At 36.5% G+C, this 25,467-nt stretch overlaps 1 protein-coding gene across 2 annotated transcripts in view; it reads left to right on the forward strand.

Moving 5' to 3' along the window:
* The window catches only part of PLA2G4A (phospholipase A2 group IVA), a 434,510-nt gene that overhangs the window by 200,182 nt on the left and 208,861 nt on the right, over positions 1 to 25,467 (forward strand). The window contains exons 3-4 of one of the 2 annotated variants that reach the window (XM_064370567.1): positions 15,752 to 15,917; positions 17,132 to 17,218. The gene's annotated coding sequence lies outside the window, so the exon portion shown is untranslated. The remainder of the gene's footprint in view (positions 1 to 15,751; positions 15,918 to 17,131; positions 17,219 to 25,467) is intronic. The other variant, XM_064370568.1, reaches the window with a different exon arrangement.

A 25,467-nucleotide genomic window follows, 5' to 3' on the forward strand; every position in this document is an offset into this window, starting at 1 on the left:
GCTTTTGCCACTAGAGCAAGATTTATTTCTGTTTTATGTTTGTTTTTGTTTTATATTTGTTTTTGCTGTTTTATCCTTAGCATTTGGTACAATCCATGCACATAGTGCTCAGTAAATCTTCATCAAATGTATAATTATTCAATTACATGTTTTACAACTATTAGCTTCAAATGAAAGAAGCCCAACTTTACACATTTTGAATGGTAATGTGGTGTCTCTGTGAAGAGGTTTTTCAACTAATCTGTATTTTTCCACTCTTATTTGAACATAGTGAGAACGTGGAAAGTGGAAAATTCCAAATCTTAGGAAAGAGATTAAAAAAATTATTTGATTAATAAAATTGAATGCTTTTAATAATGTCAGTCAAAAATTTATTATACTGACATGCTCTAGAAGTTCTTAATAACAGTTTATGGATTAAGACAAATCTTAATAACGAGTGTGGAAAGCAAATGGTTTTAATGTAGCTCTATGTAATCTCCCACATGGAATGTTCTGATTTATTCATTCTGGTATAGTACATACAACACTGAATGATATCTTACTTACATGACCCTGCCACAAATTTTTGTGTAACTTTGTTTACTTAACTTCTCTGGATCTTTGTTTTCTCAAACGCAAGATGATGTTGAGCTGGTGGAAGGAAACTTGTCTGTTGTGTACTTATTGTATGAAATGAATGTAGTTGAGTGTTTTTGAGGCCCTTAAGACAGCATTGCAATAATTAAAGGTGTTTCTAATAATAATTTAAATATAATTTTATCATTAAAGCACCCCATCCCTTCTAAGCAGCCATCCTCTGAGTTTCTGTTCCATTTCAAATCATCTTTTTGGGCTCCTGAGGCAAATTTGGGCCATTTAGGCCTCCAGGCGTTTGTAAGTTTTGTCTCTCTTTCCTCTTAAATTAAAAAATTCTGTAATAAAAGTTTTATTGAAGTCAAATTGTAAATGTCCAGTTTATTCACTGGTCTAGGATACATCTCTGGTACTTTTACTTGACATTATCCAGTGCTCTTTCCTGCTTCCCCCACCTAACCCAAATTTATTTATCCGTTAACATTCAACTCATATGTCACATTCTGCTAGAATACTTATCCCATTTTGCTTTCTGATCTTATTTCTCCACGGACGTCCTTTCATGTGACTTTCTTTTTGTTATCTGACCTGTCAGCAACCATTGAATTGAAAGCTTATAAGGGCAGATGTCATACCTTGTTCACTGTTCAATTCCCATACCAAATGCATTCTGACACATAATGAACATTCACCAATGTTGAATGGTTAAATTAATGAATGAAACAGGCAAATTGAGTCTTTGTTATTTAAAGAGATTTTTCTTTGGTACTCTTCTCTTTCCAAATACCCAATGTGCCCTTTATTTCTTCTAGGCCCTATCATTTGTACCTATTGGAAAGACAACTCTGCTAAAATTAGAAGGTAAAATTTATGTACCAGCCCAACATATTTATTGAATGAATGAATGTGAATGAAACAACCAGTCAAACCTTTCTCTAAATACCTATGACACCTTTTAATTTCTTATGTCATCTGTTTGTATTTTATTACTGAATTACAAGCAAGTGATGCTGGGATGAACATGATCTATTCTGAATACAATGAGGATTGTGAATTTGCTTTGGTAGATAACTAGTGTTAATGAGCACTCCAACCTCTAGGGGGAGCTCAGGGAAACATAACCCTCTTCTAGGTCTGGGGCTTTTAGCAGGGTTACTAAAGCAATTGTATGGAGGACTGGGCTGGGATCTTTCCCCTAAATATTTCTCTTGCACTTTTATCTCTCGGAATTCATCTTTTTAAGGCAGCTATGGGTAGGTTCCTTTTCAGATTAATCATTCGCATTCTTACAAAACTGGGAAGGAACTGAAGCAGAGGCCAAGAAAAATACTGTATAGACCAGAGGTAGTCTATGCTAAACAGAAGTTCAGCAGGCAGTAGGGTAGAACGACGGGCTTGGAAACAAGGACTTGAGCTCAAAATAAATAATAGACTGGGTTTTTTTTGACTATATGTTTCTTGAAGATTTAGCTGTGATATCATTCATTTTTGCAAGTCAAGACTTTATGGTCTTGGCCTTACTTCTCCCAGGAAATATAACTACCAGTAGGATATCTTGGTAAACTTTTTGGATTAAAGAGTGATACAATGAAAACAGTGTGCTGTGAAGATTAGTTTCCTAGCAGCTTTCATGGGCAAGTAAAAGAGGACAATACTAGAAATGAGAAAGCAACAAGAAATTTGTATGGTTATGCAGAATACGGGGATGAGGAATAAACCAGTGAATTCATAGGAGTGGAGGTTAGAAGGGAAATTTAAAAAGGCACTGTGATTACATGAAACAAAGAATAAAAACAAAGACAAATATTATTTCATGTAATTTACCCATTATGTACCAGACGAGAATGCAGACAGAAAATTCACTTCCAGTTTATGGAAAAGTTTGAAGAAGTTTGATAATATATCCTATTTCTCTAAGTCAAATATATAAAACACATTTTCTTAACTTACTATGTTTCTTAATTTTAGAACCTTTTCTTACTACATTAGAAAATCTTGTTTTATCCAACTTTAAGATGAAAATACAGGTTAATTTAATATGAATTTTCAATCAGTGATTATCGTAGCTTCACAAGGTTGGGAGAAGAAGATGAAAAAACTATGTAATCTAAAGTACATAGTATAGGAGGTGGCATAGGGTATGTAACCTGGAAATGTTATGTCTCCTCATCCTTGTGCCTTTCCAAGGCACTATTACACTGGGACCCAGTATGTCTCCATTTTGTCTGAGACCTCAAGCAATAGGGGGAAACTGGCCTTGCATTCTAAAATGAGAATTTGATTTCTTTTTCGCCAGTCTTCAAAATAAGTGATATAAAATAGTTTTGCTATTCTTAGCCTCTACTCCCATTCAGATACAAAATGGTTGAAAGCAAAGAGGCTTGGAGTTGCTAGAAACTGAAGGCTTCTTCTCTAAGGAGAATTGTTGCACGATGAGGCCCACCCTTGCCAAGGGAATGGTATGAGGGCTCTTTCTCCTCATGGTGAGCCTAAGGAGACAGGATTTCTAAAGATCACTCGGAGTGCTGTGAGTGGGAGCCTGGATTAAAGGGACATAGCCATGTCCGACTCATTCGTGAATAAGGAAAGAGGCCAGAAGCTGGCTAAAGCATTTCATAGTGGAGGAGCTGAGGAAAAGGTTTGGGAAGTGTATCCCTCTGAGGGTGGCTTAAAGATGTATAGTGTTTTAGGAATCAGATATGGAATATGAAGTAGGAGCTTTGTCCTGTAATTGTTTTGGAAAAGACTCCATTGAAGAAGGCTTCTTGTAAGAAGCCAGGCAGCCTCAGCAGAAAGATCCTAAAATGAAACTTTGGATGCAGAGGGGGCTCACACATGGTCAGTGAAGAATGTTGCTTAAATCCAGGGAGGGACAGTACATGGGCCAGGCAAGAGGGCCTATGATAAGCCCACTAGAGTGCTCAAGAGACAGTTTTAACATTGGCATTGCACACAAGAAACCAGTAGCAGGTAATATTGGTGTCAGTTAAGTAAGACTTTTCTTACCTCTTACCTCTGCTGTCTCTCCATCCCTTCGAAAACTGTAGACAAATCAGAGGCAGCCTAGTGAATGGGTGAAGAAAAATTAAAGTTCTAGGTAGGGTGTTTCCTTTCAGTAATGGCAGACTCAAAAACGGAACCAGTCCTTTCACTGAGAATAATGAGAAAGCATGGTCAAAATGTTTTAAAACGATATGCTTAATGACATGAGAAAGATAACAAGGCATTGGAGTTGTATAGACCTAATATTTGGGAGAAGTTGACCACTGCAATAAAGTGAATATAGCGAGTAAGTGAGTCACTCAATTAAAAAAAAATTTTCCCAGTCCATGTAAAAGACACATTTACACTATACTGTAGTCTATTAAGTGTGTAATAGCATTATGTCTAAAAAGGTACATTCCTTCATTTAAAATACAATATTGCTAAAAAGTGTTAATGGTCACCTGAGCCTTTGGTAAGTCATAACCTTTTTGCTGGTGGAGGGTCTTGCCTCAGTGTTGATTGCTGCTGACTGACCAGAGTGGCGGTTGCTGAAGGCAGAAGTAGCTGAGGCAATTTCTTAAAATATGAAAACAAGAATATTCACTGCATTTATTGACTCTTCCTTTCATGAAAGTCTTCTCTGTAGCATGCAATATTGTTTGTTAGCATTGTACCCACAGTAAAACTTCATTCAAAATTGGAGTCAGTCCTCTCAAACACTGGTGTTGCTTCATCAAATAAATTTATGTAATATCATAAATTCTTTGTTGTCATGTCAACAACATTTACAGCATCTTCACTAGGAGTAGATTCCATCTCAAGAAACGATGTTCTTTTTGCATCCATAAAAAGCAACTCCTTATCCATTCCGGTTTTATCATGAGATTGCAGTAATTTAGTCACATCTTCAAGCTCTCTATCTAATTCTAGTTATCTTGCTATTTCTACCACAACTGCAGTTACTCCCTCCGCTGAAGTCTTGAACCCCTCAAATAAGCCATAAAGGTTGGAATCAACTTCCAAACTCCTATTAATATTGATATTTTGACCTCCTCTTTGAATAATGAATATTCTTAGTGGCATATAGAAGGATGAATCCTTTCTAGAAGGTTTTCAATTTACTTTGCCTAGATCCATCAGTAGAATCCCTAACTATGGCAGCGATAGCCTTGTAAAATGTATTTCTTAAATAATAGGACGTGGAAGTCAGAATTACTCCTTAATCCATGGGCTGCAAAATGGATGTTGTTATTAACAGGCATGAAAACATTAATTTCCTTGTACATCTCCATCAGAGCTCTTGAGTGACAAGATGCATTGTCAATGAGAAGAAATGTTTTGAAAAGAATTTTTTTCTGGGCATTAGGTCTCTCAAGCAGACATAAAGTATTCAGTAAAACATGCTGTAAACAGTTAGGCTGTCATCAAGACTTTGTTTTTCTATTGATAGAGCGCAGAGTAGATTTAGCATAATTCTTAAGGGCCCTAAGGTTTTTGGAATGGTAAAAGGAGCACTGGCTTCATCTTGTGGTCATTAGTTGCATTATCCCCTGGCAAGAGCATCCACCTGTCCTTGGAAACTTTAAAACCGGGTGCTGACTTCTCCTTGCTAGCCATGAAAGTCCTAGATGACATCTTTTTCCAGTGTAAGGCAGTTTTACCTACACTGAAAATCTGTTGTTTAGTGTGGCCACCTTCATCAAGTATCTTAGCTAGATCTTCTGGATAACTTGCTGCGGCTTCCACGTCAGCACTTGCTGCTTTACTTTCCCCGTTATGGAGACAGCATTTTTCCCTTAAACCTCGTCAGTCAACTTTTCTTCTGCAGCTTCCTTACCTCTCTCAGCCTCCATAGGATTGAAGAGAGCCAGAGCCTTACTTAGGATTAGGCTTTGGTTTAAGGGAATGTTGTGGCTGGTTTGATTTTCCACCTAGGTCACTCAAACTCTCTCCATATAAACAGTAATATTTCACTTTCTTATCATTTATGTATTCACTGGAGTAGCACTTTTAATTTCCTTCAAGAACTTTCCCTTTTGATTCCTGAGTTGACTAACTACTTGGTACAAGAGGCTTAGCTTTAAGCCTACCTCAGCTTTTGACTGCCTTCCTCACTAAAATTAATTTCTAGCTTTTGATTTACAGTGAGAGACATGTGACTCTTTCTCTCATTTGAACACTCACAGATAATTGTAGGGTTGTTAATTGTCCTAATTCAATATTGTTGTGTCTCAGGGAAAGGGAAGCCCAAGGAGACGGAGCGAGATTGGGGAATGACTGGTTGGTGAAATAGTGAGGACACATTTAACGTTCGTTGATTATGTTTGCCGACTTATATGGGAGTGGCTCACGGTGCCCCTAGACAATTACAATAGTACCATCAAAGATCACTGATCACAGACTACCAGAATAGATAGTGAAAATAATGAATTTAATTATAATATGTTAATAATAATGATGAAAATAATGAATAATAATGAAAAATTATGAAATATTACAATAATTTTCAAACTGTAAGTCAAAGATACAAAGTGGGCACATGGTTTTGGAAAAAATGGTGTTGCTAGACTTGCTTGCCATAGGATTAAACCAACCTTTAGTTTGCAAAAAATGCAGTATCTGTGAAGCACAACAAAGTGAGGTGTGCCCGTACCATTCTGTGGGATATCCTGTATTGATGGAAATATTAAATTATTTGCAATGAAAAACACTGATCCTGAGTTGCCATGACTCATATGCTGAATCATTGAGATGAGTCCTGTCATGTAGACGTTGCAATGATTTAGAATAATTTTAGTATGAATGTATTTCTGGCAAGAGAAAGAGACTTCTGATAGCCCCTCCCAACCACACCTTAAGCAGCATCTCTTAGGTGATTAGTGACTGTCTCTGCAATCTTTTGCTTTATAGGATGAAGAGTTGGGGGAGGGGCACTTTGTCATTAGCCAATTAGAAATACTGTGTTTCTTTAATTCCTAGATACCCATTGTTTTTCTTGATTAAATTTGGCAGGATTTTGTCTCAATTGTTATTCATTTTCTATTGCCTCAACTCAAAATTCTATTACTTAGTAATCAATTCTTTGGCCCAAGGTTGTCTTCCAAATCTTCTATTTTATGTTATACTCTTGACAAACTGGAGCACTTTGTCTTTTCTCATCTTTTCCCTCAGCTTGCAATGTCCCTTGAGCCACCCCTGCCAATATCAAGCTCAAGGACATGCTAAATACCACCTCCTTAAAGCCTTCTGTGTTTCCTGCTTTACCCGCAGTAGAGATCCTCCCTCCCCTCAACTCGTGTCATGCATTACATCTCTGTACTGAATTCTCAGATATTCTATTTAGATTTTATGGCAATGTGTCTGCCTGTGTTATTGTCTCTGTTAAATTACAAGCTTGTTGAAAACAAATCATCTCTTACTCCTCTTTAAATTGGACTGGAATATTGAAATGTATATGTTTAATGCTCAGTACTATTGTTTAAACAAGTGAATAAGGAAAATAATCTAAAAAGAATGTAAGGTAGTTGCTTTTTTCTTTTATTTGCAGATTTTTCACGTCAGGTAGTTGCACTTTCATGTAAATAAATGAAGACATAAGAGGAACATCACCCTACTTAACTGATTTTTTAATTCATAAATAATTGGCTACAGTTACTAGTAATGATAGAAAGTATAAAAGTATTTGAATTTCAGAAGTACTGAAAATTTTCAAATTAGTTAATTTACTTAGAAAACAAGATGTCAAATAAATGTATTTGGTTTCACCGAATGAATTCACTGAAATAGCCTTCTTTATGAGATTTTTGGAAAATGTTACAGAAATAGGCCAGAGTATTAAGCTCATGTAAAATTGCTTTTTATCTTTGGGTCTGCCAAAATCATTCATTTAATGCTTGCTTCATTTTTATATTTTTACTGTTCATTAGGCACCTTATTTATAAGATATTTACTATGTATCTGAACTAACTCATGTGTATAATTCCCATTGGTTTATGCATTTCCCTTTTCAAAGGTATGTAAATGTTTTTCATTAAGTACACAATCATTGAAAGAGCAGCACCCCTTTTTAAAACCAGTATTCTACATTTTCCTTTTTTAGCTACCTTTTACATAAAGATGAGAAGAAAAAAATGGAAGAATTTCATTAATTACAGAAGCTCAGAGCAATTAACCTTTTAAGTAGAAATTATTAACTAGATGGCCATCGTCCAATCAAAATCATTCACAACTGGATTGTGAGATGGTACACTGGATTGTGAAGTACTTGAAGACAAACTTCATGTCCATATTTGTCTGAATTCCTGGTTCCTGATGTAAAATCGGTGTTCAGTAAATATCTGCTGAATCAACCATGCATGAGTGAATGAGTAAGTGAATGAATGAATGTCATGCTTCCTGCCTGCTCTAGAATTGGAAGTGACATACCTGTCAGTACAATAAAACAATAAGCTTCATCTCCAACTGTTAGACTACAATTAAATTCAAGGCATGAGAGGGCCTCTGACAATTAATTGCTCAGTGAATTTTTGTAAAGAATGGTTGGTTTTAAATAGGGAGAAATTTTACTTTTATGCTTCACCCATCCTCCACTCCCACCTATTCTAGTTGTGTAGAGACTGTTGTTTCTACCTGGCCATAGTCTGACTTTTGGTCAATGATGATTCAGATTGGCACCTTTATCTGACTCAGAAATATGTGCTGCACCTGGGTGATCTATCACTTCAGAATCCTTTTCCAATTCTGACACTGCCCAGTTTTGTCCAGAATGTAAATCCCATTAAATCACAGGTTTTATGGCTACTGGCCAGCAGGAATTTATTAATATTTATTGAAAGTGTAAAATTAATTTATAAAATTCAACTTTATCTGGAAAACCCAGGATTGTTGTAAAAGATATGAGAATTTGGCAGGGTGTGGTGGCTCACACCTATAATCCCAGCACTTTGGGAGGCCAGGGCAGGATGATCTCTTGAGCCCAGGAGCTTGAGATCAGCCTGAGCAACACAGCAAGACAGCAAGACTCTGTCTCCTCTCTCTCTCTCATATATATATATACATATATATATACACACACACACACACACAAACACACACATATATATGACCCTCATATATTATATATATTATATATGTATAAAATGAGAGTCATTAATGAACTATCATTATCACTGTCATCCATCTCTTGATGCTATTGACCATGGGCCATCCGCTATGACATAGTCCTGTATTAGGATATGACAAATATAAATTCTCCTTTGAGATAATTGAAATCCACTCAGGAACATGTGATGTAACACACAAAAAAGGTGAAATTAGCAAAATACTTATATTTATATTCAGCTATAAATGAATGTGTCTATGGAGTTATCTGTGAGAAGGCAGTTGTGAGATCTCAGATGCTACATTCAACTGAGATCAGTCTTATAAATGCTGTGGGCATTTTGATGAGTATTCTTAACAGGCTGTTACAACACTGACCTTCTGAGCCAAGTGTGGGTAAAGTCCTGCTACCTTGAATACTGCTGCCTGGATGCAAGTGTTGTCATTAGATAGGAATCACCACAAATCCTGATGTTATATTTGTGAGATATCTTGAACCTATATACCTTCCATCCCATCAGTGAAAGGGATAAGTAACTGACATTTACTTCACTTGTACTTCAGATCCCAGCCTCTCTTTCCTTACTTCTTCAGTTGCCTGCTTCTGATTCTCTTCTCTCAACATTTAGATCTACTCAAGTCAAATCATTCTTCTAAAATAAGAAAATCCCTTTTGACTACATAGTGCTATTTATCTACTGTAATCTTTTGCTTTTTACTCCACTTTAAAGAGTAGTTTTATTCTCTCTCCATCTGTAACACTTATCAAAGCACGCTGAGCTGCTCTAACCCCAAATTCTAAAGAAATTGTTGTCAGAAAGATCGCCAACGATCTTCTTGTCACTTAATCCAACTAATATTTTTAGCCTTATCTTACTTAACCTCATGATAACATTTAACATTTTGTATTATTCTTTTCTTTTTGAAGCAGTCTTGTCTAGTTTTCCATAATAACAGCATCTCCTTATCAACATCTGCTTCTCTTTTTGTAATTAACTCAGAGTTTTTTCAAGTATCAGTGGCACTGCATTCCAGGAAAGTAACCCCAGTTTCCACTGTGAGTAACTGATTTAGGGGAGGGCATGTGATACAGTTCTCACTAATAAGGCACAGGGAGAGCTCTGTTAGAGGGCTATGGCAAACTGTCTTAGTCCTCAAATGAGTTGTATGAGGAAGTGATGTCTATAATTCTGATAGTCATAAGTAAAAAGAAGAAGCAGTATAACATAGTGATTAAGAGCATGGACTCTACCCTGATGTTCAAGTTCTAGTTCCCCAACATGCTGTCTTATGACTTGAGTAAATTACTTAATTTCTCTGTGGTGACGTTTCTCTATCTGTAAGGTGGGAATGATGATGATAACAATAGTAACACTTTAAGAGGGTTATGATGAGGTTTAAATAAGTTGATTTTTCAGAAGCATTGAGGCTGGTTTGGGAAAAATATTTATTTTTTTCCTGGTGCAGGAAAAAATAAATATACCTGAGAACAAAACCCAGTAGAGTGAAGTATAGAACAAGGGAAAGAGTCTGTGCTCTAAAGGCTTCATTGAGCCATTGAACTGACTACTTTCCAGTAACATGTCTTGTGAATAACAAATCCTTACCTTTAAAGCTATTTTTAATAGGCTATTCTTTTATTTTTGAGGCCAAGTCTAGCTCTGTCTCCCAGGCCAGAGTGCAGTGGTGTGATCACAGCTCACTGCAGCTTTGACCTCTCAGATTCGATTGATTCTGCGACCCCAGCCCCTCTAAGTAACTGAGATCACAGACACATGCCATCATGCCCAGATCATTTTTATATTTTTTGTAAAGATGCGGTTTCACCATGTTGCCCAGGCTGGTCTTAAACTCTTGGGCTCAAGTGACTCTTGGGCCTTGGCCTCCCAAAGTGCTGGGATTACAGATGTGAACCACCACACCAGATTGGATATTCTTTTATTTTATTTTGAACTAAAAGCATCCAAACTAATACTTCTCACTCACTGGGTTTTCTTTTATATGTATTTGACTCCTTCTTTATCATATTTGAATGTGCATTAAATAGTGTCCACGCCTTGGCTTATAATTGCCCCATTGCTAGGTCCACTCCCCCATTAGCTCAAGTTTTATGGTTTTAATTACAATATATTCACAATTCCCAGATGTAAATGTGCAATACAGATCTCTCCCTCCTGAACTCCAAACCCACATAGCAAATGATTGTGGTATTTCTTTAGGTGTCTCAGAAGCAACTAAAATTCAGTATTTTAAAAACTTGGCTCATTATTTCACCTTTTAGCAATTCCAAAACCAGTGTTCCATCCATACTCTCTTTCTTAGTGAATGCATTACCATTCCCTGAGTGGCCTAAGTTGCAAGTTTAGGTATTATCCTAATTCCATCTCTCCTTCATCGACCCATATCTAAATCAATCATTTGATCTTGTCAAAAAATTCCAGGAGCAGTACAGAGACTGCTATGGCTGGAGCAAAGTAAGCAAAGGAGAGAGACAGGAGGGAGCTTAGGTCAGAGCAGTAAGATGTAGTCACAGTACAAAGGCTTTATAGCCTTTGGCTTTCATCTTGATGAAATGGGAAGCCATGGAGATTGTGAGGAGGTGGTACTGAAACGAAAGCATAACATGACCTGGCTTCTTTGTAAATAAAAGGCTGATGATGAGGAAGGACAAAAGAGAGCTGACAAATTAAGTTACTAAAATAATGTAGACAAACCATGAAGGTGGCTTGGGCCAGGGTTGTTACAGTGATGTTGGAAGCAAGTGATTGCATTTTGGATATAAGAATGCATCCGTATGATTTGTTAATGCTGTCATTGAGATGAAAGAGAAAGAGAGGAATCAAAGACTACATCAAGATTCTGGTCCTGAGGAATTGAACGTGCCAAGTGCCATTAACTGATATAAGGAAAGACTACGTAAAGAGCAGATTTTAGAAGGAAGTGTTAGAAATTTATTTTAATATGTTAGACTCATGATGTCTGTTAATAAGTCAGGTGGGAGTTTAAGTAGGCTGTTCAGTAGACACTTCTGGATTTAGAGGAGAAGATCAAGCTGGAAACACAAATTTGGAAATCATCAGCACATAGATGACATCTAAGACCATGAAACTAGATGTATAATGAAGGGATGGAGGGTAGGGAGAAACGAGAAATAGTTCAAGAATTGAGCCCAGAGGTACTCCAATATGCTTGTGAGTATCTGAAGCACAAAAGAGACCAACCAAAGGAGACCGAGTGAGAGAGATAGTAGGAAAGCCAGGAAAGTATCATGTTCCAGAATTCAAGTGAAGAAAGTTTTACAAAAATGTGTAAGCAAGCAACTGTCAAGGCTGCTGATAGTTCAAGTCAGATGAAGATAGAGAATGGACCATCAGATTTAGCAACATGGAAGAAGATGCTGATTTAGGTTAGTTAAATTCTATTTACTTTAAGATCACTATTTGGGCTTTATATTCTCTGGGCGGTCTTCCTTGACTATACAGTTGGATTTATAAACCCTTAATGTAAATCATGTAACACCTGTTTTTTTACACTCACACTAATGTTTTGAAATTGTCCTTTTACCTATCTGTCTTCTCTCAACAACATATGCAAGGGCAAGACTTGTTTGATCACTGTTGTGCCTTGCACAGTACCTGGCAAAGAGTAGAGGCAACCTTTGCCAGATGAAATTGAATTGAATTGTCTGTCATTTGTGCCAGACGTCCACCCCTGGCTGGTTAAAAAGAGAGAAGAAAAAGAGGGTGGATAGCAGGGAGTAGCCAGGTCTAGGTGGTATTAGTGATGCATTCTTTGATGACAAAGACTAACGTTGCTACCTCATTTGGTTTACTTTAGGTTCAGAGAAGCTTGTTAGGACAATCCAGAATGAGCTTCTGATGGAATATGTAGGTGTGCCTGTTACCTGAGGGCAGGAGAACAGCCCGAAGTCAGCTAAGCAAGTTAGTGAGCAGTTGTTATTAGTCAGCCATTCCCACTTCAACAAAATGTTATCAATGGATAGCTTGTAATTTTCCTGCAGTTTTCATGAAAGAGCTGGTAACAAAGGGAATGAAACGTGCACAACTCAATTCTATACGTTTACTAACTATACAGTTGGCCAAGGGATACCAAGTCTTTTTTTGTTGTTAAAATCAAAGATTATGAATTGGTTTCCTTATTATTTCCAAATTTTTTTCTTATTTCCTTTTAGAGCAGAAACATTCCTAAAAATAGGCTATAAGACTAATTATAGCAGTTGTTAGTAATTATGTGATATTATTAATATTTACACGATTAAATAGCAACTATAGTAGGTTATTTTAATTTCAAGAAAAGTAAATGGTATACATTAATAATGAACCCTAACTCTATAGGTTTTGTTTATAGGATTTTTAAAGATTGTACTTTAGGTTCTGGGGTAAATGTGCAGATCACGCAGGGTTGTTGCGTAGGTACTTACATGGTAAGATGGTTTGCTGCCTCCATCCCCCCATCACCTATATCTGGCATTTCTCCCCATGTTATCCCTCCCCAACCTCCCCAGCCCCTGCTGTCCCTTCCCTAGTGCCCCCCAACAGACCCCAGTGTGTGATGCTCCCCTCCCTGTGTCCATGTGTTCTCATTGTTCAATACCCACCTATAAGTGAGAACAGGTGGCGTTTGATTTTCTGTTCTTGTGTCAGTTTGCTGAGAATGATGGTTTCCAGGTTCATCCATGTCCCTGCAAAGGACACAAACTCATTGTTTTTTATGGCTGCATAATATTCCATGGTGTATATGTGCCACATTTTCCTTGTCCAGTCTAACATTGATGGGCATTTGGGTTGGTTCCAGGTCTTTGCTATTGTAAACAGTGCTGCAATGAACATATGTGTGCATGTGTCTTTATAATAGAACAATTTATAATCCTTTAGGTATATACCCAGTAATGGGATTGCTGGGTCAAATGGAATTTCTATTTCTAGGTCCTTGAGGAATTGCCAAACTGTCTTCCTCAATGGCTAAACTAATTTACATTCCCACCAACAGTGTAAAAGTGTTCCTATTTCTCCACATCCTCTCCAGCATCTGTTGTCTCCAGATTTTTTGTTGATTGCCATTCTAACTGGTGTGAGATAGTGTTGAATCTATAAATTACTTTGGGCAGTATGGCCATTTTCATGATATTGATTCTTCCTAACCATGAGTATGGAACGTTTTTTCCATCTGTATGTGTCCTCTCTTATTTCGTTGAGCAGTGGTTTGTAGTTCTCCTTGAAGAGGTCCTTTACGTTCCTTGTTAGTTGTATTCCTAGGTATTTTATTCTCTTTGTAGCAATTGTGAATGGCAGTTCGTTCTTGATTTGGCTCTCTTTTAGTCTGTTATTGGTGTATAGGAATGCTTGTGATTTCTGCACATTGATTTTGAATCCTGAGACTTTGCTGAAGTTGCTTATCAGTTTCAGGAGATTTTGGGCTGAGATGATGGGGTCTTCTAGATATACAATCATGTCATCTGCAAATAGAGACAATGTTGATAGGATTTTTAGAAGACTAGTTAAATTTCTTTGTATAGGCAAGAGTAGACCTCTAATTTTTAACTTTTACATGATAAGTTAATTTTATATTTGTAATAGATCACACTTACTAATTACTAAGTTACTCTCTTAAAAAAGCCTCTTCAATATACTGAGGTTAACATTTCATATCTGTGCAATTGTGCCAATATATTATTATATAAATAATATTGGAGAGATATCAGTGCATATAAATTAAAATTAGGATTATAAAACTCTCACTAGTTTGAATATAAACATACAGTGTAACATGAATGACAAAACATAGAAGTAAAAGATTTCTAAAGCTTCTTAAGAATGGCTTATAGTAGAATATGAAGAATGGCTAGTAAAAGCAAAGTGGTAAAATAACATGGCTAATTTCTAAAACATCAGATTATCAGGAATTATTCATCTGAATAAGTACTGGTTCCTGCAAGTAGTAACTTTGGTGGCTAAAAAGTTAGTTCATTGTTCAACATTTTCTGACTTCTATGAGAATTTTGAAAGTGGTAGTATTTTGTTAAATGGTTAATATGCTAAGGATATCAATTTACTAGAAAATATTTACTTGGATGCATTGGTACTTTGTTAAAAATCTTTTTACCTCTTTATAGTAATGTAGACTTCTTAAAGTATCTCTGTATGGGGTCGTAGTTTGATAATATAATTCTGTAATCATTCTACTTGCATAAGATCAAGAAGCTTTATGGCTAGAATTCACTTTAGGATTTATACTGCTTATGTTACCCTTCTTTTTCAGGACTTGTACCATAGCACAATAAAGTGGATAATACAAAACCAACAACATCCAGAAATTAAAAAACAAACCAAAACACCCGCAGCAACTCACAGTAGGCCCTTATTATCAGAGTTTCCGTCAGCCAACATAAAGGAGGCTCTTTCTGCACCCGTCTCTGCTTTATTATCCATAGATTTTTAAGTCTTACTTTTATTAAAATCATCTAACTTGCTGATTTGTTTACTCATTTATTCTCCATTTCTGTGATCCTAGTTTTCTTTTTCCTAAGAGTTGTTTCTTCATAAAAGCAGGTGACCTCTGCAACTTACCTTGTCACTCTCTACCCTTTGTACCGAGAATGACGCCTAATATACTAAGTGATCAACTCTGATACCTCACCTTTGTTCCCCAATTTCCCTTTCCTCTTTCCCTTACTTCCATTCCTGATTTCCTCCCTTGAGTCAAAAGCTTTCTCTTCTTTAGCAGGCAACAGATTTAAAAAGTCTCATCAAATTAGAGGAAATAAATTACAACTTTATAATGGGAAAGAAAGTAATGGCTTGATTTCTATTACCTATGGTTGCTACAGGAAAATTGAGCAAACTTTTTTTATAAAATACTGAATCCTCCCTTTCTTCTTGAGTGTAGGCTGCATTTAGTGAGTTGCTTCCAAATAGAGTATAGGAAGGGGTGAAAAGTTACTTTATGGTGCAGAAAATTGTCAGTCACTATCTTAACCAAGTGATCAAGGTTAACTTTCCCAGTGATATAATTTTGATACTATGTACCCTTGATATGATGTGATGAGAATGACAGTTCTGTTATGTGATAGTCTTCCCCAGATCAATAGCCCCAGTCTAAGAATGAGAAAAGCATCTGACAAAGACAGAATGAAGAAGATCGTTCTATACAACGTGTCCGGTGCTTCTCAAGCCTGTCAAGGTCATCGAAAAGAAGGAAAGCCAAGAAAATATCACAGACCAGAGAAGACTAAGGAGGTATGAAATCCAAATGTGACATAGTATTGTGGATGGGATCCTGCAGCAGAAAAAGGATATTAGAGAAAAACTGATGAAATCCCAAAAAAGGTCTAGAGTTTAGTTAACAGTAACATACCAGCGTGGGTTTGTTGTGATGAATGTACTGTGGTGTTTATGACAGAGGTTAACAATAAGGGAAACTGGATGTGGAAACTCTGTATACTATCTTCCCAACTTTTATGTAATCTACGACTCTTCTGAAATAGAAAGATTTTGTCTTAAAAAAGCAACTAGGAAATTCTAGCTTGAATCTTTGAAATCCTACAACTTTGCAGAGATTTTGCCAAAATGTTACATTCCTTTATAATCCTGTTTGTATGTGAATCATAATTTTAAAGTCTGTTTTTTTGGTGGCATAGTAACACATATAAAAATCTAGTACATGTATTTCAGCAAATGAACTTAATCAACAAATTTAAAAATTCTACAAGAATTGTCATTTTTACCATTGTCCTCATTTTCTATATTTAGTTGGCAGCTGCTGTTTCTCCAGTGACTATTAGAATATCATTAAAATCCTGAGTTAACTTATTATTTGAATATCTCTTAGATACTTTAACCCGTTAATTCCTAATCGACAATGGTGAGCTAATGACTACCTTTATTGATGGAGAAAAAAGGGAAAATATGGATGTCCCTTGAGCAATTCAGGATTAAGACCAATGCCCTCTGCATAGTCAAATATCCACATACAACTTCTCACCACCCCAAAACGTAACTACTAATAGCCTACTGTTGGCAGAAGCCTTACCAATAAAACAGTTAATTAGAATGTTTGTATGTTTTGTTTGCTCTTAGCTACCGCAGTTACCTAGATTTTAATTTAGGAGTGATCACAGCAATTACTAGTTCATGAGAGAGCTACAGCACCCAGTTTATTCCCAAATACTTCAGGACTGCTTGGGAATCTTGGCGAATTGCTTTGCTCATCTCAAGGTATTTTAGAAGTGAGAAGTATTAGCAATATGATAAAGTGGCCAGGCTTTGATCTGAAAGTCAAATGGTATTGTGTTTTTTATGACAGAGAAATTAAGCTGTGCATACTGTTTTCTTATAAGAAAACTAGAGAAAAGAAAATGTTACTAAGAAAACCATAAGAAATAAAATATATTTACCATTTATTAAATGGAAGTGAATCATCATAAAGGTCATCATCCTTATTTTCTTCACAGTGAGTCTGCTGTGGAGGAAGAGGAAGAGTTGGTCTTGCTGTCTCAGGAGTAACAGAGGTGGAAGAAAGGGAAGAGGAGGCAGAAGAGGTAGGCACATTCAGTACAACTTTTACTGAAAAAAATTCACATATAAGCAAACCCGCACAATTCAAACCCCTGTTATTCAGGGTCAACTGATACTAGCTTTTTAAAATTAATTTCTCTGATGTTTGATTTACTTCATAAACTTGTATTCTTAGTGGAATATTGCTAATTCAAAAAAGTTGTAAAGAAGGGTTATCAGATGAGATAAAATTGAGCATCAGTGGAAATTTGATTGTTGTTAAGCATTAATTATAGTCGGTCTGTTTTATAGGGGATTATATAATGAATAAATATTGTAGATATAAGAAAGACAATTCCTTAAAGTGGACATTTATGTAGCTCTGTCTGTGAATTAATTAAATAGATTCACAGTATCCTAAGATGGTACAAGTTACTAAGATTTTGAACTTCAATTTTGGCCTTAGTTAATAAGTAATTTTTTTGCTACGTCAGTTTTTTTTTTTTGTTTTTTTTTTTTACATTTTTTCCATTAGCATGAGCTTTCAGAAGAACAATTATTTATGGTTTTGAAAATTGCTGGCTTGCTACTATTTATATTTATTAACTGCTAAACACTTAGGGACTATGTGCCTCAGGGAACTGGGGTAATTGTCCATGCTAACCAAGAGTGATAAAACGTTTAACAAATGAAACTTTCCACTTCTACTTCCCTTGTAGGAAGTTTATTAACATTTATAACCACCATGATGTTAGGAACCAACATTTATTAAAAACCACTTTGTGTGAAAATACTGTCAGCTTCATGCCAACTCTTGAGACTGAAGAGAGTATTTAGCAGTAAGCAGGAATGAGCTTTGTTCTTACCTACTGGAGTTACCTAGACTTTAATTTAGGAGTGATCTCAGCAATTACCCGTTCATGAGAACTAAAGCAGCCGGTCTATTTCCAAATATTCCAGGACTGCTTGAGAATCTCGGTGAACGGTTTGCTCATCTCAAGGTATTTCAGAAGTGAGAAGTATTGACAATGATAAAGTGGCCGGGCTTGGATCTGAAATTCAAATGCCATTGTGTTTCTTATGACAGAGAAATTAAGATGTGTTACCTTCATTTCTCTGTTACACAGCAGCTACATGTATGTACTAGGTATAATATATTTTGCCATTGATTTAAAGGAGTGTAGAAACTTGGGAAAGTCACTGAGGCTTTCTGATTATTGTTCACTTCATCTCTAGTAATGCGGAAAACAATACAAATCCCATAGGTCACTGTAAGAAAAAGATTTTGAATGTATATTAAAATCTTTTAAAAATGTCCAGCATGCTGACATGGTTTCACTCTGTGTCCTCATCCAAATCTCATCTTGTAGTTCCTGTAATTCCCCTGTGTTTTGGGAGGGGCCTGCTGGGAGATGATTGTATTATAGGGGTGAGTCTTTCCTGTGCTGTTCTCATAATAGCCAATAAGTCTTATAAGGTCTGATGGTACTAAAAAGGGGAGTTTCCCTGCACAAGCTCTTTTTGCCTGCCGCCATCCACATAACTTGTGACTTGCTCCTCCTTGCCTTTTGCCATGATTATGAGGCCTTCTCAGCCACATGGAACTGTGAGTCCAATTAAACCTTTTTCTTTTGTAAATTGCCCAATCTCCGGCATGTCTTTATCAGAAACGTGAAAATGGACTAATACACATCTGTTGGCTTTTCCTCCTGATATTACCCAATAGATACAGGAAAAGGATGAGGAAATAAATTGACTTTTCATCCTTTTGTTTTGTTTTGTTTTATGACTTCTGCCACTTCACTCATATGAATACAATACTAACAAAAAGGATAGCTAAATTCTTTCAATCATGAACAAAATCATCCATTGCTAATCTCTTTCAAGAAAATGGAAACAAATGAGTCAGTAGAGACCTCTGTGTTTTTATTATTTGCAAACTGTGGGTTTGCAAAGATATCGGATTCTAAATATTTAACTTAATATAAGTCATTTAGATTTGTAATTTAATTCAATCACTTCTGCACATTTGGTGCCCAATTGGTTTTTTTATTACATAATCATTTCTCCATTTGGATGTCAGAATATAAACCAAAACCTTTCTTTGGGGGGGTGTTTGTGCGTGTCTGTGTATGTCTGTGTGGGCTTGAATGTTTTACAAATATTTGGTACTTAGCAGATTTTTTTTTCCAAGCAGATGTTCATCAGCTACTTCCATGAATTTGTACTTTAAGAGCAACATTTATAGATGAAAAAAAGTCTTTATTATTTTTAAAAGTAGCTCACTAAATTCCTCTTGAAAAATTAGAGTGTTTTTAGTCCTAATGAGAACATATAGACTGTATAGAGGTTTATCAAAGTCATTATTCTGCTGACTTTATTTAACAAGAGTTTCAAATAAGCAAAATTTTAAAAGGCTAATTAACTCAATTCTGCATCTGCATTATGCAATTATAAATATGTATTTTACCCCTCAAGTGTTAAACATCTTTTATTCATCAATTAAAGATGACCAAATCTCTATTCATTTTTTCTGTTTTGTCTGTTCAATACAGATGAGGCATATGCTGGAGAACCACCTATGTGTTCAATATTTATTTTTAAACTAAAAAATGGAGAAAATAAATTTCAAAACATTAGAGTCCAATAAAATATGTGGTTGAAATATGTATATAAAATACTGCACTAACAGTTCACAGTCATTAGTAAATGCATATCCATTAACTGGTAAGTTACCAAATTCATAACAACTCAGCAGCACTGTAATACTGACTAATAAAAAATCAGCATTTTTAATAACCATTATGGTAGTCTCTGATTTACATGAAAGTAATCAGTTGTTCACATGCCTACTGTGAGGGATAATAGGTGCCTCCCAAATTCTTGCACCACCTTTATTTCCTCAGGGAAAATATCACTAAAAGGTTAAAAATGTAGAGGAGTGCAATGTAATTCGAATTTTGAATTTCCTTTCCTTGTCCCTTCATAAACTGAAATCTACCTGTGAATCTTCATTTGATTAGTAAGTTGAATTATACTTTGAGGCAGCTGATCGTCATGTGTGGAGTCAAACTCAAGTTCTAGTTTAAGTCAAAACCTTTAAAACTAGGGACTGGTTGACAGGACAAATGGCCTGCTACAACACATTCACAATTTTAGGCAGTTTATTGATTGCTTAAGATCTAATGAATAGCGTGTGTCAATGCTAGATTAAGAAACATGATCTTCTAACAGGGAATCCATGGAACTGCCTTTAGTCACTAAGTATTGGAATTTAGGCCCAGCCCTGTTGTCATCATCTCCCTGAGGAAACCAGAGCAATAGGAGTCATGATTCTTGCCCTCAAGTGCTAGCTTCACATTCACATGGATGACACAAGAATATGTTTAAGACTGAAACTGCATATTCTCAAGAACAATCAGAATTTGAGAAATTAGGAAAGATATATTTGGGAAGAGTATCAGAAAAAGTTTCCTGAATAAGTTGGCTCTTTAAGGGGGTCTTAAAGAGTGAGTAAAAATTAGTCAATAATTCTCAGCTCTGGCTGTACATTAGAATTGTCTAAGGATCTTTTAAAAACTACCTAGGCCCCTCCGTGAGAAATTGTGACGTAATAGGTCTAGGGTGGGGCCCATGATCTTTTTACAAAGTTCCCCGAGTGATTTTAATGTGCTGGCAGGGTTGAGAACTTTGGAGTAAGACAATGAGGAAGGGAAAGGGGAGAGAAAAAGTAAAAGTTTAAGAACATGTGGCAATTTGTTCAATAAAAAAAATTAATTGAGTATCTACTTGATACTAGTTATTGAACTGGGTGGTGGGTAAAATAAATGTAATTGAGAAGTGATGCTTGAAGTTTTCTATCTAGTAAAGAGATTCACATATAAACAAGTTATTACAGCGCATATGATACTTGTATATGTGTTTGTATCTCTCTTTCTCCTGTGCTCCATAGCACATTATAGGAGAATGATTATTGTATTTTTGTTGCTTAGAGCACTGATTTTCAAAATTGGTTACAAATTGAAATCACTTGAAGAGCACTAAAAAGTACTGATGTTTGGGCCCCACACCCAGAAATTCTAATTTGATTGGTTTTGGAATAAAAATTTCAAAACAAAATCAAAAACAAACCCCAAACCTCCCTAGGTTATTCAAATACACAGCACTGGACTAGAGAGACTGGCCTGACAGAAGTGAAGGTGCATTTAGAAGTCAGGTTGCCGGGCAAAACAAGGTTGAATGAAGCCTTGATCCAAGCAGAGATCTGGGGATCATTACACTGAATGAGTTGCTGTCCTTGATGGTTCTCTGTGATCCAATGAAAGGGGAACTTTTAGAAGTATTCTCTAGCAATAAAATGAAGTGGAATATGGGAAGGAGTTCCCAAAAGTGTTTCGTCTATTAGGCACAATAGCCATAGTGCTTAGGGGCCCAACAAAATGTATTAATGTTCTTTAAAATCAGAAATAACAACTTCTTTTTTTTTTTTTTTGAGACGGAGTCTTGCTCTATCTCCAGGCTGGAGTGCAGTGGTGCAATCTCGGCTCACTGCAATCTCTGCCTCCTGGATTCAAGTGATTCTTCTGCCTCAGCCTCCCGAGTAGCTAGGACCACAGGCACTTGCCACCATGCCTGGCTGTTTTTTTTTTTTTTGTATTTTTAGTAGAGACGGGGTTTCACTGAGTTGGCCAGGATGGTCTCGATCTCTCGACCTCGTGATCCACCTGCCTCGGCCTCCCAAAGTGCTGGGATTACAGGCGTGAGCCACCATGCCCAGCCAGAAATAACAACTTCTAGGTAGAAGAAAATGTTTTATGTAAAAGCAGCGTATTAATCTTTTTTACCAATACAATAGTAAAATAAAATTTTGTGTGTGTGTGTGTTTGTGTGTGTGTGTCTGTAAAATGGAGGAAGGGGCCCACAAAGGCAAAAGTGCTTAGGTCCAATGGACGTCGTACTGTAGCTCTGGGTTAAAGGAGAACCTAGTCCCAACTAATTTCAATTTCTATCATATATATTATTTGTACAAATAAGCAAGCATTTGCTTTCTTATTCCTTTGAATTTTTCCACCTTGATTTCTCAGAAGTGGAATGCAAGGGCCAAGTCTTTTGTCTTATTAGAATATCTAGTTCCATGCTGGAGAGAACTAATTGAATGAAACAAAACGTCTGGTTCTAAAAGGCTATGTGCTGTCACAGGACACATGACGGTCCCTATGTCTAGATGCTCTTAACCTTTTTGTCCAACCAGAGGACTCCTAGTTTTCCTTCAAAACTTACCTAAAACTTTTGAGCTCTGTGTGCAACTTTCTCTACCCTCTCCTGCCACCTGCCTAAAGTAATCACTGTGACGTCAATCCATCATCATTTTGTTCATCCATTGTTGCACATGCACCATGCATTATGGCGAATCAAGTGTAGGTCAGTTTCTTCCAACGTGAACCTCAATATTCTGGTTCATTCACTCCTGTGCTCTTAGGCTCTTTCATAATTCCTAACATATAATAGGTACCCCTAAATATTTATCCATTTAATGTAGTAAATATGTTATTAAATGTAATACTCTATAAATTTGGACTATCTTTTGAGAAAAATCTAGCAAATGAATTAAAGTTCTGGATAACATTTTTTATAACAAAAATGAAATTAGATTGCTTCTCAGACAATTTGTACTTCAGTAAGCTAGGACATAAATAGATGAAGAATGTTAATTAAAATCTTACAATTCTTGATAAACCTCAAATAATTTTTTTCTCTTTAACAGTTACAATTGATCTTTCCAAAATAGAAAGGCCTTAGCATAAAACCCCATTTTTTTGAACTTTTATTTTGAATAAGATTTTAGACTTTGCAGCATGTGATACACTTGTTTTTCTGCCAAAGCTGGAAGATATGCAGATCAGTATTGGCCACACATCTAAAGAAACTTGGAAAATGTAAACAAATCATTCTACGATCAATGACAATCTTTGTTCATGAACTTTTGTAAAAAAACATCTGTTGACATTTAAAATATATTTCCTCTATCTCAAGTATGATCACACTGAATATCTGGCTGCTTATCTGTATTTTCCAGAAAGCACTAAGTTCCAGACTGCTATTTCAGCTGGGGCACATATGTAAAAGCTGATTCAAAAGGAAGAGAAATATTTGAGTTACTTTTAATCAGTGGGCTAGCTAGTTTTAATCTAGTCCCTAAAGAGCAGTTGCACTGACTGTAAAGTAGACCACTACACTTGGGACTTAATGTCAATTATGCTAGTTTCATCTCTCTAGAAAGTATGCTGCTGCATTTCACAGCGTATACATAGCTTGAGGTCAAAGATGATCTCCTCAAAAAAATAGATACTAAACTGAGATTGAGGAGGCGGGAGAATTTGTTTACCTGAGTTGAGAGTTTCATGGGTTGCTATGGAAAAGTCTGGAGGAGGAAATAATGGAAGAATAGATGGAAGAAAGATATCATAAGGGGAAGAGATGGGGAAAATAGGAAATATTTGGATGATGCAAAGGAAATAAACTTGAACACTACGTGTGACAGGCATGTTTGTCACCATGGAACTAGTGGACCTTTAGGCTATAGTTGAAATTTGGTATCACAGCAAGTCCAGCTCAGTGAGTGGCAAGGTTTCAGGTGGAGTTGGAGTAGAGTGCAAAGGGCTTTTCTTGAACTGAGCTCCAGAGAACATGAGAGCAGTTGATGATCACAAGAGGCTCACGGTCTAGTAGTAGTGATGCACGTAAAACTGACCATGCTGTAGGATGAATGACTCCCAATAAAGGCAGGGGAAGAGGAGGAGCCCAATTGACTCTTTGACACGGTATTGTCTAATAGTGATATGAGAAATTAGGGCACTATCAATGTCAAGGGAGAATTTATTAACCTTCTGTGTAGGGAATGAATCAGATCCAAAAGCATAGAGACTTAGAGCTAAAGGAGACCTTGGAGATCCTTATGCCAACTTTCTCAATGTTCAGGTGACAAAAGCAAGTTGCTCCAAAGTGATTGCATTCATTTAATGAAGGCCAAAGCTCCACAGCTCCATAGCTCCTGCACAGGCTCTGAGGTTAGACTCCCTGGGTTCAAATTTGAATTCCAATACTTAAGTTACTTAAGCCCCTGTGTCCCAGTTTCTGCAATAGCAGAGATAAGATACAGTGTCTACCTACTTGTGAAAGTTATATGAATTTACACAACTAAAATGCTTAGAACAGTAACTAGTATATAATAACTACTCAATAAATGATAGCCATGCTGATTTACAGCTGCAGAAATTGGGATAGACATTGGCAAGTATAGACTTACTTCCATGTTTTCTCTTTCCCACTCTAGCCGTGTTGAGGTTTATATATCAGCCAAGTAATGGAACTTTAAGTTGTAGCCCTGATTTTGCTTTTTTTGTTTGTCTTCTGGTTAATTATATAACTTAGTTAACTTATTAGAAAAATAATTAAAATTTTGTTAAATGAACTCTTTATTTTAAGAAGACTATAAAAGCTATTACATTTGTATTTGTGGCAAAAGCAGCCAGTGTACTGAAGTCTGTGGCTGTTAGAAGGCCTTGACTATTAAGCTTTATTTTTTTTTGATCTTCCTTGCCCAAGCAATGGTCCTTGCAAGGGCAACCTGGGCTCAGAACATCCTGAGAACAGCTGCTCCTATCTCTTGGTCTTAGAATTTCCTGCCTTCTTAGTAAATGAAACAACTGAATATTGGCTCTAGACCCAGGGATATGTGGAAGAAGGGATCCTCCACCTCATATACACACCCTGACATCTGTGAGCTGAACTCTGTGTAGGAATTGCCATTAAGGACACATCACTATAATTTGTATATCAGACAGGTCCCAGTAAAAAATAGATTACACAAAGGGAGTAATTTAAAGAGAATGTAATAAAGGGACTATTTACAAATATGTGGACAATGTTTCAGAAAAGTAAACAAAAGTTAGTGCAGTATTCTGGGAAGACTTTATCATCTTTAGGCCTGAAGAGAGTGTTAAAGGATGGAAGGAATTATCAGGACCGAGACAGAGAGAGAGAAAGAGAGAGAGAGAGAGAGAGAGAGAGAGAGAGAGAGAGAGAGATTTAGAGGAGCCTCTTGACTTTATTAAGGGAATGCAATCACCTTGGAGCAACTTGGCTGGGAGGAAACCCAAGAGAAAACTACTCTAAGCTCACTTTTCTCATGCCTTTTGTATCTCTGTCAGTGTCTCCCAAGGGCTGAATCCAACCAGTCCTTATGGGTCAGGTGGCTTGGGCAGGCGTAGGACATATGCTGTATCTGTAGAGT

The sequence above is a fragment of the Aotus nancymaae genome, unplaced genomic scaffold, assembly GCF_030222135.1.
Source record: "Aotus nancymaae isolate 86718 unplaced genomic scaffold, 86718_ANA_hifiasm-v0.15.2.pri h1tg000108l, whole genome shotgun sequence".
In the NCBI taxonomy this organism is placed as follows: domain Eukaryota; kingdom Metazoa; phylum Chordata; class Mammalia; order Primates; family Aotidae; genus Aotus; species Aotus nancymaae.